This window comes from Cebus imitator, unplaced genomic scaffold, assembly GCF_001604975.1.
Source record: "Cebus imitator isolate Cc_AM_T3 unplaced genomic scaffold, Cebus_imitator-1.0 Scaffold23, whole genome shotgun sequence".
NCBI classification, from domain to species: domain Eukaryota; kingdom Metazoa; phylum Chordata; class Mammalia; order Primates; family Cebidae; genus Cebus; species Cebus imitator.
This window is the reverse complement of record NW_016107338.1, coordinates 3,991,402-4,005,433: the sequence shown is the minus strand read 5'-3', so window position 1 is coordinate 4,005,433 and position 14,032 is coordinate 3,991,402. Positions and strand designations below refer to the sequence as shown.

The 14,032-nt window shown below is 42.7% G+C and overlaps 1 protein-coding gene across 2 annotated transcripts in view; it reads left to right on the top strand.

Moving 5' to 3' along the window:
- The window catches only part of ANXA4 (annexin A4), an 80,024-nt gene that overhangs the window by 1,257 nt on the left and 64,735 nt on the right, over positions 1-14,032 (top strand). The gene's annotated exons all lie outside the window — the stretch shown is intronic.

Genomic DNA, 14,032 nt, shown 5'->3' with positions numbered 1-14,032 from the left:
TTCCTGAGATGGAGTCTTGCTCTGTAGCCCAGGCTGGAGTGCAGTGGTGTGATCTCTGCTCACTGTAACATCTGCCTTCTGGGTTCAAGAGATTCTCCTGCCTCAGCCTCCCGAGTAGCTGAGACTACGGATGCGGGCGCCACCATGCCTGGCTAATTTATATATTTTTATTAGAGATGGGGTCAGGCTGGTCTTGCAATCCTGACTTCAGGTGATCCACCCACCTCAGCCTCCCAAAATGCTGGGGCTGTAGGCATGAGCCACCATGCCCAGAGGCCAAACCCTAGCTTTTTAGTTGCCAGAGAATTCTCAGACACAGGTGGAAGAGCAAATAGGAAAAGAAGTGGACAGGAATAAGAAAATGAATAACCCCAGCCACTCAAGAGCTGCTGACTCCTCAGAGCCCTATCAGGCCAAGGCCATCTTCATTCAGCTCAGGTCAGATTTCTGTTGATTGAGGATATACACACAAGTACACCCCTACCCCCACCCACACATAGGCACAGACACACAACTACTGGATCAAGGGCTTCTGTGAATTTTCTTCCTAGATGTTCCTCCATTTGGTTAGGGATAATTTTTCTCTGCAAGCAATTTAGAGAGCAACCCACACAACCAAGCCATGTACCACTCCAGCCCTCAGTGTTTAAAGGGTAAGCCTCCTGGTCACCCTCAGGCTCACGTCCAGTGGCACATTTCTTTGTTTATGTCCAGCCAGTCATTTGTTTTCCTGAGCTCACTTATTGTCTGCTTGGAGACTAAGCCCGCTTTTCTCCAAGGGAGATCAAGATGAGTGGCAGGCACTGGGGATGGTGGGCAGTGTGCCAGGGAGTACCTGAAGCTCCAGAATAAACAAGGGGGTAGGGAAGCCTGGGCAACATCGAAAGACCCCATCTCTACAAAAAGTTTAAAAATTAGCTGGGCATGGTGATGCCCACCTGTAATCTCAGCTACTTGGGACACTGGGGAGGGAGGATCGCTTGAGCCCAGGAGTTCAAGACTGCAATGAGTTATGATCACACCACTGTACTCCAGCCTTGGTGACAGAGCGAGAGACCTTGTCTCAAAAACAAATAAGCAGGCAAACAACAAGAGGAGGAGATTTTCTTTGGGTGTCAATTTTACCCAAATATTTGAGATCAAAAACACTTTTTATACTAAAACAATCACAGATATATTTTGAAATAGAATCCAAAAATTATATGCCTTTTAAATGTAAAACAAGAAACCTCAAAAATGTTTTGCTTGGGATTTGGGCTGCGATTTGGTTCAAACCTAGCCCTTGGGGGTTTGTTTTCACTGCAATTAGGGCTACTTATGGAGACAGTTTGATAGACACTGCAATGTCCTCCCCAGAGCGACTCTGAATAACACTCATCTTAGGCTGTCTTATCTAATCTTCACTTCAACCTGCAATGGGGTTATTAACATTGGTTTACAGCTGAGGATCCCAAGGATCCATGTCATGGTCTTTGGTCAAATTCAGACCACTTGTGAACTGAAGCTTAAATCCAGCTGCGAGGATACCAAAGCCTGTTCTCTGCCCTACCATGACTCATCAGTGCTTGGTTCATAGTGATTTGGATTTGTGGCTTCGTAGATTGTTAACTAAATCTTGAACAAATGTTTCCTTTTCTTACTTTCTTCTTGTCAAGCTGATGTGAAATGAGGTTGAATGAACTAGCACTGTTTCAACTGGAAAGGGACCACACCTGTCCTCCCAGCTACTTGGGTGGCTGAGGCGGGAGGATCCCTTGAGCCCAGGAGTTTGAGACTGCAGTGAGCTCTGGTCGTGCCACTGCACTGCAGCCCAGGTGATAGAGTGAGATCCTATCTCTAAATAAAAAGAAAAAGAAGTTTGTGGTGAGTTGTGGGGGTGCATGCTAGCCAGCAGCCCCAAGTGCTAGAGGTGTTTGACATGTGGACAAGGTAATAAACTCACTCTTTGAGGTGTTTGGCAGAGCTGGGTGGTGGGCTCTGGTCGAATTTGAGGAAATGGCTTTTAAAACCCATAGGCCGGGCAGGCCTTGATGTTGGCGAGAGCTCTCTCACCAGAGGTGTCTAGGCAGAGGTTCACAGACCTCTTCTGATGGAGCTGGGAAGGGTTAGCAGGTTAATCTCAGATAACTTCTAAAGTTATAGTTCCCAAACTTCAGCGTGCATCAGAATCACCCAGGAAGCTTGTACAACATGCAGATTCTGCTTATTTAAGCAGCTCTCTGGATGATTGTGATTCGGGTCTCACTTTAAGACTTAAACTATGCTTTATTTTTATTTATTTATTTATTTATTTATTTGTTTGTTTATTTATTTATTTTTTGAGACAAAGTCTCTCTGTCACCCAGACTGGAGTACAGTGGTACAATCTGAGCTCGTTGCAACCTCTGCCTCCTGGGTTCAAGTGATTCTCCTGCCTCAGCCTCTTGAGTACCTGGGACTACAGACACGTGCCACCACACCCAGCTAATTTTTCTGTTTTTTGTAGAGACGGGGTTTCGCTATGTTGGCCAGACTGGTCTCGATCTCCTGAACTCAGACTATCCGCTCACCTCAGCCTCCCAAAGTTCTGGGATTACAGGTGTAAGCCACCATGCCTGGCTGAGAAACTATGCTTTAGAAACACTTTTATGGATATGTGCATACTTCATAAATGGAATAAAACATTAATAAAAACATATCACCTTCTGAAGGAAACTTAGGTTTTGGTCATTATATACAAACTCTAGATAATGTGGTAAATGCTAAAACCTTCCCTTCTCTTTTTATTTTTATTTTATTTATTTATTTATTTAAAGAGACAGGGTTTCACCATGTTGGCCAAGCTGGTCTTGAACTCCTGGCCTGAAGTGATCCACCCACCTCGGCCTCCCAAAGTGCTGGGATTACAGGCGTGAGCCACCATGCCTGGCCAAAACCTTCCCTTCTCAAGGATAGTTCTTTTTTTTNTTTTTTCTTTTTGAGACAGAATCTTGCCGTGTCATCCAGGCTGGAGTGCAGTGGTGTGATCTCGGCTTACTGCAGCCTCCGCCTCCCGGTGATCCTCCTGCCTCAGCCTCCTGAGTAGCTGGGATTACAGGTATACACCACCATGCCCAGCTAATTTTAGTGGAGACGGGGTTTCACCATATTTGCCAGACTGGTCTCGAATTCCTGACCTTGTGATCTGCCTGCCTCAGCCTCCCAAAGTGCTGGGATTACAGGATTGAGCCAAGGATATCCCAGCCAAGGATAGTTCTTTATTATACCAATAACATCTCCCTTGCGATTTGATTAACAGGTTCCTTCCCACCCCCCAAACTTACCATGTAGCCTTACAGTGCTGACACCTCTGGACCAATATGGAGCTCCAACTAATAGTTTTTTTGTTTGTTGTTTAACTTAATTGAAACTGAGATGGATTACTACATTAGTTCCCTGAGGAATTTAGGATTTCTATCTAAGGCCTATTGTTGGTTTTATTGGGAGTAATTTATTAATGTTTGGTTTTGTTTGAACTGGACTAAGAGTTTTTGCTATGGAAACCTGAACCACCACCTTTGGAGAACTCTTTTTAAAGGTTAGAGTTGTTTGAGGTCAGTAAATTGCCATACTGCTTCTTGGTCCACCATTGCTTGACATAAAAAACATAGTGAATGTTATATCCACAATCAGCACCAGAAATAAATTGCTGCTCAGTGTCAGACTGTAAATTACTATGGAATAGACCTTTCACAGCCTTGGCAACGTGGTGAATTCTGTCTCTACCAAAAACAAACAAACAAAAAAAACTATAAAAATTAGCCAGGGATGATGGTGTACTCCTGTAGTCCCAGTTATATGGGAGGCTGAAGTGGGAGGATCATTGGACCCCAGGAAGCAAAGGTTGCAGTAAGCCGATTGCACTACTACACTCCAGCCTGAGTGACAGCAAGACTCTATCTGAAAAAACAAACAAAAAAAACTTTCATTTTCCTCCTCCTCCCCACAAAATAATTAACCCTTTAGGCCTAGAAGCAACACACAGTACAAGCAGCCCGACATATAACAGAACTGGAAGCCCCCCACACCCACCTCTACCCCAATTTTGTCAAGTCATCAAGAGACCTCCCTGCCCAATCACTGAGGATTCATTCCTCTGGGTTTAGGCACTCACCCCCCTAGAGAGGTAGCATGTTAAATCATTAACAGAATCTAATATGGGGGCCCTATGATTACTGGGAACAAGTTCTGATGTATATGTGATTGAACCATCTTCCCTGGAGAAGGTCCTTTAGAGCTATAAGCCGGTACCATAATCAGCCCCCAGCATCTTCTCCCCTACTCCTCCTCTACAGGGGACTCAGTAAAACATTTTCTGAGTCTTACCCAACTTCACCTTCTGCTGTTGCTACTTTTTGATGCTGTGCAAGCACCTGTTGACTCAGTGGTTCTCATCCTCCTTAGAGTCACAAACCCCTAGAAGAATCTGACTAAAGCCATGGATCCTTTCTTGAGAAAAATAAATACATATTTAACATTTTTCATACAATTTCAAGGAGTTTATAGACACACTTCTAAACTCAGTCATGGATACAGGTTGAGTATCCACAATCTGAAAATCTAAAATCAGAAACTCTGAGTGCCAACACGACATTGCAAGTGGAAATTTCACACCTGATCTCGTGTCATGAGTTGCTGTCAAAATTTTGTTTCATGAACAAAATTATTACTTTTTTAATTTTTAGAAAGGTGTTCTTGCTTTGTTGTCCAGCCTGGAGTGCACTGGTATAATCGTGGCTCACCGTACCCACAAACTCCTAGGTGTAAGCAATCCTTCCACCTTGGCCTCTTGAGTAGCTAGGACTACAAGCATGCCTAGCTTATTATTGTTATTTTTTAAATGTTTATACAGATAGGGTCTCACTATGTTGCCAAGCTGGTCTCAGATACCTGGGTGATTTTCCTGCCTTGGTCTCCCAAAGTGCTGGGATTGCAGGCACGAACCACTGGCCCAAAATAATTTGTACAATATTGTACAAAATTACTGTAGGGGACAAGGGAAAGGATCCCCTTTGCCCTCTGAAGGTTTGCCAAAAAATCAACTCACAAAAGGAGGTAATTAGAAAAAAGGCATATATGGGGGAAGATATATTATGGGGGAATATTAATTTTACATTATTTTTCATTAATTTTATGTTACATTAATGTATTAATTATAAAGATTATAATCTTTATAGATTATATTAATTTTACATTATATTACATGAATTATATTAATTTGTTATTAATTTTATATTAATTTTACATTAAATTTATATTAATACACATATTATGGGGGAATATTCATTCTCTCCCATATTATACATGGGGGAAATACAGTGGCATGATCTTGGCTCACTGCAGCCTCAACCTCCTGAGCTCAGGGGATCCTCTCACCCCAGCCTCCTGGGTAGCTGGGACTATAGGTGCGTGCCACCACACCTGGCGAATTTTCTGTATTTTTTGTAGAGACGAGGTTTTGCCATGTTGCCCAGGCTGGTTTCCAACTCCTAGACTCAAGTGATCTACCTGCCTCAGCCTCCCCAAGTTCTGGGATTACACACGTGCACCACTGTGCTGGCCTACACGCTGCTTCTTAGAGGAAAGGGAGTTGGGAAGTGTGGATGATTTTAGGGAGGTAGCAACTGATGTTTGGGGGAATTCAATTGGCTTGAAGAATATACAATGGCCTGGGACAGAGCCTCTTGGGCCAGCAGAACAGACAATGGTGTGTGATGAAACTCTGTCCAGGTGTGTTGACTGACTTTTGTCTTTCCTACTACAATATGAATTCAATTAATGAAAACTCAGGGAAGGGACCAGGGGTAACTGTTTCCTTTTTTGGCAGGTCCAGACTTCAGGCAGATAAGGGAGCTTCAGAGAACAACCTTAGGAGAGACAGACGATTGAGAGACAGAAAGCAGGAGGGGGGATGTCTTTGGTTCAGCATGTCAAAACACCAGATTTTGGGATATCAGTTTCTGAGCCCCAGCAGACATATATGTTGCAGCCTTGTTTGTAGTAGCAAAAATATTGGAAACAACCTAAATATCAGTAAAGATCTGGTTAAATCGTGGAACATCTGTGTAATGTAATACTATGCAGCTGTTAAAAAGTGGCGCAGGTTGATAGGAACTGATATAGAATGATAGCGAAGATATTTTTTAAGAAGTAAAGAACAGCTTTGTGTGGTATGCTATCATTTTGGTGTACAAAAATGATGGAAACTTTCTATATTCTTATATGTTTATTAGAGCACTGAATACTTCTAGGAGGATACACAGGAAAATTGTAAGAGTGGTTGCCTGGAAAGGAGGGGATAGAAAGTCTTACAGACTTGTCATTATGTACTTTTCTGTATTATTTAAATTTTTTATTACGTTTATGTATTACCTATTAATTTTTTTTAAATAGAGAGTTGCAGATATCACCTGCCCATTTAGCATTGTCCGTGAAGAGGGAGAATTAAATAGAAATGAGGAATGTATAATTATCAAATTTTCCAACCTCAGAATTAACATTTGATCATACACTTGATCATACATGTACAAAGAACTAACATGCAGTTATGCATCAGTTTCCAGTGAGATGAAGCAGCCACCGCTCATTCTTGCCATATGTTTCACTCGGGTAGCTCGTTCCAAAGAGAATGGAAAATGCCTCTAGTTGGATGGTGGAGAAAGCTCTGTTTTTGGTTTTGTTTTGTTTTTCTTTTTGTTTTTCTAAGACAGGGTCTCACTCTGTCACCCTGGCTGGAGTGCAGTGGCAAAACCATGGTTCACTGCAACCTCAAACTCCTGGGTGCAGGTGACCCTTCCACCTTAGCCTCCCAGGTGGCTGGAACTATAGGCACACACTGCCATGCCCAGCTAATTTTTTTTGTAGAGACAGAGTTTCACTACGTTTCCCAGGCTGGTTTCAACCTCCTGGAGTCAAGCCATCTGTCTGCTTCGGTCTCCCAAAGTGCTGGGATGACAAGCATGAGCCACGGCACCTGGCCTGGCTCTGTTTTTAAATGGTCTGATTGGTTCCTGTGTGAGTTTAGCTACAGAAGCAGAGAGAGGAGGCAGATGGGATAAGTCAGGGCCTGTAGACTAGGTAGACCTGCTGGGGCAGGGCCCTTTGTCAAAGAAAGTTCTTCCAGTGATATCAGTGGTCATGGGAACTGAGGGGCCTGACCTTGGTTTTGGGGCCTAAACACCTATCTTTAGCCAGAAGATGTCTTAGTCTGTGAGGAATCTGCCTCTATGCTGGAGACATTGATAGCTAATGTTCACCAAGTGTCTTTTATGAGCCTGATCCTGTGCCAGACACCTGGTATGATATTTTATTAAATTTTCACCCATATTAGGTGAGTACTAGTATTATCATTGCCAATGTAACATGAGGAAACTAAGGCACAAAGGGGTTGAGTAATTTGCTCAAAGTTGCTCGCTGACGAGTGGTACAGCCAGGATTTGAACTTGTCGGTATGACTATAAATCCTGTGCTTTATCACTCTACGTAATAGGTTAAAAGTGAGGGAATCAGGCCAGGTGCAGTGGTTCATGCCTGTAATCCCAGGTTAAGACAGGTAGATTGCCTGAGCTCCGGGGTTCGAGACCAGCCTGGGCGAAATCCTTTCTCTACCAAAAACGTAAAAAAATAGGCCAGGCATGGTGGGACACACCTGTAGTCTCAGCTACTGGGGAGGCTGAGGTGGGAGAATCACTTGGGCCCGGGAGGCAGAAGTTGCACTGAGCCGAGATCATGCCACTGAACTCCAACCTGGGTGACAGAGTGAGACCCTGTCTCAAAACAAACAAACAACAACAACAAAAACAAAGTGGGGAATCAGCTGAAAAAGACAGGGCTGGGAAATTAAGCAGGGACAAGTCCAAATCACTTGTCCAAGATGAACTTGATATTGATCTAGGTCTTTCTGAGTATCCAGGGGATCCAGGTGAGGAGTGGAGAGCAGGGGCTGAACCAGGATGATGTGCTGCATCATGACTCTTGTGGCCCATCCCTGTGGGAGCAAGACTTAGGGCAGCATCTAAAGGCAGGGGAGGCAGCTCAGAACCTTGGGGTAGGGTCTTCTAGAGCTAGACAGGAGGTCGATGGCCTCTGCCAAATGGGCAAAGGTGCATTTATTTATTACATATATAATGTGACAGGCACTAGAGATTCAAGGATGAAACACAGACCCAGTCTTAGGGAGATAAGTAAATCAATAATTCAAAAATCGTAGGACTGTGTGATTAGTATAATAATTTGATACATATGTGCAGACTGCCATGGACTAACAGAAGAGGTGCACCTGACTCTATCATTAGTAGTCAGAGAAGGCTTCCTGGAGGAGGAAGCTTTATATTGAGCCAGGGTTGGAGAAGAAGGGTTTATGCACAGTCATGGAGATAAGAAAGCCAGACCAAAGCACACTGAAGGAATGGCATGTCTGTTACAGCAGGCAAGTCCCAGAGGTGGAGATGGAGGTCCCTTAGAAACGAAGGCCATTCTGTAGATATATGGGAGACAGGGCAGATAAGTATTGTGGGACAGGCCCTAGAGGGTCTAAGGATCCCATATAAGGAACTGCTGAGCTGTAACATAAATCTCCCTCCCTCCCTCCCTTTGCATCTGCTCCAGTGCCTAGCAAAGTTATGTAATAAATGTTTTCAGATAAAATGAAAGTACTAGGTACCAGGAAGGAAATCAAGGCAGTGATTTAGCCTTGGAGAAACATGACTCCTTGCTTCCCCGCTTACCCTGTCCAAGCCTCCAATGTTCATCTTAGACATGGTCTCCTTCCTTGATTGACAAATCTGGGTCAGGGGCCTCTCCTACACACTCCTGACTCTTTATGTGATTTCCCCAGCATGGGAATGTTCACATCTTATTATGTCTGATCACATGCCTGCCTCCTTGCTTCAGCTTTGAGCTCCACTGAGGGCAGGGACCATGCAGCCCCCTCTGGCTAGCACAGTGCTGCTGAGCACATACTTGGCCCTTGCTAGAAGTGTGCAGAATGAATGGACAATTTCCCATGGCCTGAAAAATTGAGTCCATCCTCTAGGTCTGGCCTGCCACAACAATGATCCAGTTTTGCAAATTACTTTTGTAGCTGTTGCTCCCTTCATGATGTCCTTAAACTCCCACTCAACTCCAAACTAAGTACTCTTTTCCAAATAAGTCTTACTGTTCGTAATCATAGTGGGAGCTTTGTTTTTACTGTTTTCTCTGCCTGGAAAATTCTTTCCTTATTGAAATCCCATTATTGTTCAAAGCCTAAGTCACGTGAGAGCTCTCTGAATTTCTTAGGGGGACATTGCCCATCTTCCTCTACCCTGCAATTTGTAATAGTTCTCACATGCTGCTTTGCCCTTAGTTATATACCTGTTCTGTTTCTCTTAGGAGGTTACGTGCTCCTTGAGAGGAAGATCATGTCTCCTCCATCTTTCTTCTGCCCTGCCTAGTACATGATAGAAGCAAAATAAATTTTAAGTAAGGACTATGAATTCCTGCACACACAGTGAGTGGCAGTTTTGGAACTGAGGTCTGAAAACCCATTGCGTAAGAATCAGGGCCTGGACTGATTCTTATGAGGAGAATGCCAGGGTTGCTTATTTCAACTTGATTAAATGAAGTCTCTGGGACCCACCCAAGATCTCCAGAGTCAAGGGTCCTCACTGAAAATCTATATTTTAACTGCTCCCCATGTGGCTTTTGTGTACTTTTGAATTTGAGAACTTTCCTCAGATACAAAGCTAGATAGATGCTATATAGTTGATATTCAGTAGAATGCTTTTGAAGCCATAGCTCCAGACATCATGTCCTGACAACATCCAGGACCAGGAGAAAAGGGAAATTTGCCTGGTTGACTCTGTCTTCTTAGCCTGGAGGAAGGAACTTCAAAGCCTCTTAGCAGGTTTGTCCTTATTTCTTATTGGTCAGAAGTGGGTCACATGGCCACTCCTAACCCATTCATGACTGTTCAAATGGGGTTGCCTTGGACCATTTATTATTTCCTCCTGAGGGTAGCCCCACCTTCCTGGTTTACTAAACCCAATCTCTAAACAGAAAGAAGGTTTTCCTAAGGAAGAAGGAGAGTGTAATGGAGGTTGACATTATTTCTGATTCTTGCAAAACAGTCCGTGTATTGCAATGACTGGTACTATCCCAATTTGATGCCAGAATAAACCAGCTCTTGTAGGTGGGGTTACATCTGGAGGGCAGAATAGGGACTGGAACTTGGTTCTTGTTCTGGATTCTAAGCCTGAATGATCTTCATGACAGCCCATGCTAGGACCTATCTGTGGGGAGGGAATTTAATTTGGAGTTTCACAGATATCGTAGAATACCAGATCTGGCCTGCCAGGAGTAATGCATGTTTGCAGTGGATGATTTTGAGAACTCTACTGTTTAAATAATCTTTGGCAAACACAATATTTCCTAAGTCATGTTTATGCAAGTATTTTAAAAGTGTTATAACTTCCCCCATTGACATAACTTATCCCCCTTCGCATTTCCTCATATTTGATGCAAGGTCATGATTGGCAATCTATACTTATGAAAGGCCCATGAGGTGGTTTGGGGACCCTTTTAGACATCAATAGTTTGAGACTGGAATTATTGCTATAGAACCAGGGTTCTCAAACCTCAGAATGTATCAAATCACCTGGCAGGATTCTTGCACTTTACAAAGATTTATTTACTTATTTATTTTTATTTTTTAGAGATGGGAGTCTTGGTATGTTCCCCAGGCTGGCCTCAAACTCCTGGGCTCAGGGGTCCTCCCACCTCAGCCTCCCAGTTGCTGAGATTATAGGTGTGAGCTACTATGCATGGCCTGTAGGCTTCTTAAAGCCCAAACTGCTGGACCCCATTTCCAGAGTTTAGGATTCTGTAGATCCAAGGTTGGGCCTAAGAATTGCATTTTGAACAAGATCTCAGGTGTTGGTGATCTGTTGGTCTGGAAATCACACTTTTAGAACAAATGATACTGATCTGGGTGTATTGAAAAGATGACATAATAGGATTTTAATCATGTGTACCACACACATCCTATCCTTTCCAGGTTCTTTTGTGCTTTCTCCTAAGGCTGACCTGGGGCCTTCCCTTCTGGCTGCATTTTGTGTAGAAGGGATTCACGTAGCCTGCTGTATTTTGGTGACTCTAGGCTGGGCTTGTTCTTTGGAAGTGAGAAGGTGGAGTGAGGTCTATATATTTTCCCTCCGGGCCTGGTTAATTGTCTGTACACTGAAGGTGGCTCTAAATGTTGAAATTTTGCTTTCATTTTAAAAGGAATGAAATTCTGATACATGGTACAACATGGACAAACCTTGAAAACATTATGATAAGTGAAATAATCCAGACACAGAAAGATAAATGTTATGTGATTCCATTTATATGAGGTACCTAGAATAGTCAAACTCATAGAGACACATAGTGAAATAGAGGTTAGCAGGGGCTGAGGTGAGGGGGAAATGGGAGTTACTGTTTCACGTGTTCAGAGTTTCTGCTGGGAATGATGGAAGAGTTCTAGGAATGGATGGTGGTGATTGTTGCAAGACATTGTGAATGTATCAATGCCACTGAATTGTACACTTTAAAATGGTTAAAATAGGCCAGGCACAATGGCTCATGCCTGTAATCCCAGCACTTTGGGAGGCCGAGGCTGGCAGATCACTTGAGCTCAGGAGTTGGAGACCAGCCTGGACAACATGGCAAGACCCTGTCTCTACAAAAATTAGCCAGGCATGGCAGCCTGTGCCTTTAGTCTCAGCTACTTGGGAGGCTGAAATAGGAGGATCATTTGAGCCAGGGAGGTCAAGGCTGCAGTGAGCTGAGATCACACATTGCATTCTAGCCTGGGCAATATGGTGAAACCCTACCTCAAAAAAAAGTTTTTTTAATGGTTAAAATGGTAAATTTTGTTATATATATGTTACCGTGATTGAAAAAATAAATCTTGCTGTTGTTATTTTTCTATCTCCCAGTGACGTGCTAAATTGTCCTTGTATCAGCCTCTGAGAGCTGACTGCTAAATTTTCAGAGGTTTTGTAAGCTGATTGTTCAATATAGCCAGCCATGATTTAAAATTATAGGAACTACCAAGTAAATAAGTTATATTGAAATATGAATATTTGTAAGTAATTTGTGTTTAAAACAATTCATCATTTCCTAATTCTTTTGCTACCTTTTGCCATTGTCTATGCTCTCGAGGGTATTTATGTCTATTATGTCTGTGTGGTGGAAATAGTATTAATATGTAATGGTGTGCTACTGCCCATCTATTCCCAAGTTCAGTGACATCACATTAGTAACTAGAAATTCAGGGTGCAAAGATTTACACCAACGAAGTGGCCACCCATCCGGGTGTCCTTTCCTTGGAGAGCAGCTTGAGCGACAGAGCAAAACCCTCGCCTTATGGGTTAGGATTAGTCTAAGTCTGTAGGAATAAAACACCAGTCACGTGAAAGCTACCAGTGAAGCTTTCTTTAACTGAATCGTAGCCCTTTCCACATAGCCCTGCCTTGGGGTGTTTTTGCTGTGCCTAAAAAAGAAGGAGTGGTGGCTAAGTTTAAGTAGGGAGGGAAGATGAGTCACTTAGCTAGTTACTTTTTAACCTTGTGGGTGCCTTTCCTCAACTGTAAAATGAAAAGGGTGGGAGAAAAACTAGTAGAAGTAAAATAAGATGATTATTCTAGCAATGAGGAAGAGATACTTTTTTAAAAAAGTTTTTATTGCTGATCACAGCCAGTTACAGAGATTCATTTGTTCCTTCTCCACTTCCACTGTTTCCCTTGATTAGCATTAAAACAAAGCTTTTATTATGAACATTTTCCAATATACACCCAAGTGAGAGAATAGTAAAATGAACCGCCATGTGACTATTCATCACCCACCTCAACAGTTATCAACATTTCGCTGAAAAAGAGACTTTTCTAACTATTAAAGTATAATCATAAGGAGAAATACAAAGGAAAAGACGAACAGGTACAATTTAAATTTTTTCTCCCAAATTTCAACTGCACAAAACTAAAAGAAGAATATTGGAAACATGCTTAGAATTAACTTTTGATACAAAATATTAAAATTTATAATATAGGAATAATTTGTGTGTCAGTAAAACACCAAGATCCTAAAAATGGGCAAAAAATATACACCAATAACTCACAAAGAAGAATGCAAGTTTTTTAGAAAAAGAAAGATTCAGTGTTTCTACTACTTAACTAAATTAATTAATTAATTATTTTTGAGATGGAGTCTTGCTCTGTTGTCCAGGCTGGAATGCAGTGGACCATCTCAGCTCACTGCAACCTCCACTTCCCAAGTTCAAGCAATTTTCCTGCCTCAGCATCCCAAGTAGCTGGGACTACAGGCACGCACCACCATGCCTGGCTAATTTTTTTTTATTTTAAGTAGAGACAGGGTTTCACCATGTTAGCCAGGCTAATCTTAAACTCCCTGACCTCAGGTGATCCATCTGCCTCAGCCTCCCAAAGTGCTGGGATTACAAATGTGAGCCACCACACCTGGCCATTTTTCAGATTTTTTTAAAAGATAAATCCCAAGAAGTAGAATTCTTGTTGTATGGTGCATATAATTTTCTAATTCCCAAATTGCCCTCCGAAAGTACTGTCCAATTTGTCCTCCCCAACTGCAGAGGGGAGATTGAGTATACAGGAGAGCATAACCAATATGGTGTCTTATTATTATTTTTTATCTCTATCCCAGTGTAAAAGTGTGAAAACAAATATTTGCAACCTCTGCCTCCTGGATTCAAGCAATTCTTGTGCCTCAGCCTCTGACATAGCTGGGATTGCAGGTGTGGATCACTATGCCTGGCTAATTTTTGTGTTTTTTTGTAGAGATGGGGTTTTACCATGTTGGCCAGGCTGGTCTTGAACTCCTGGCCTCCAGTGATCTGCCCATCTTGGCCTCCCAAAGTGCTAGGATTACAGGCGTGAGCTACTGTACCCGACCCCTATTACTAAGTTTAAAAAGAGACCAAGCACAGAGGCTCACACCTACAAGCCTAGCACTTTGGGAG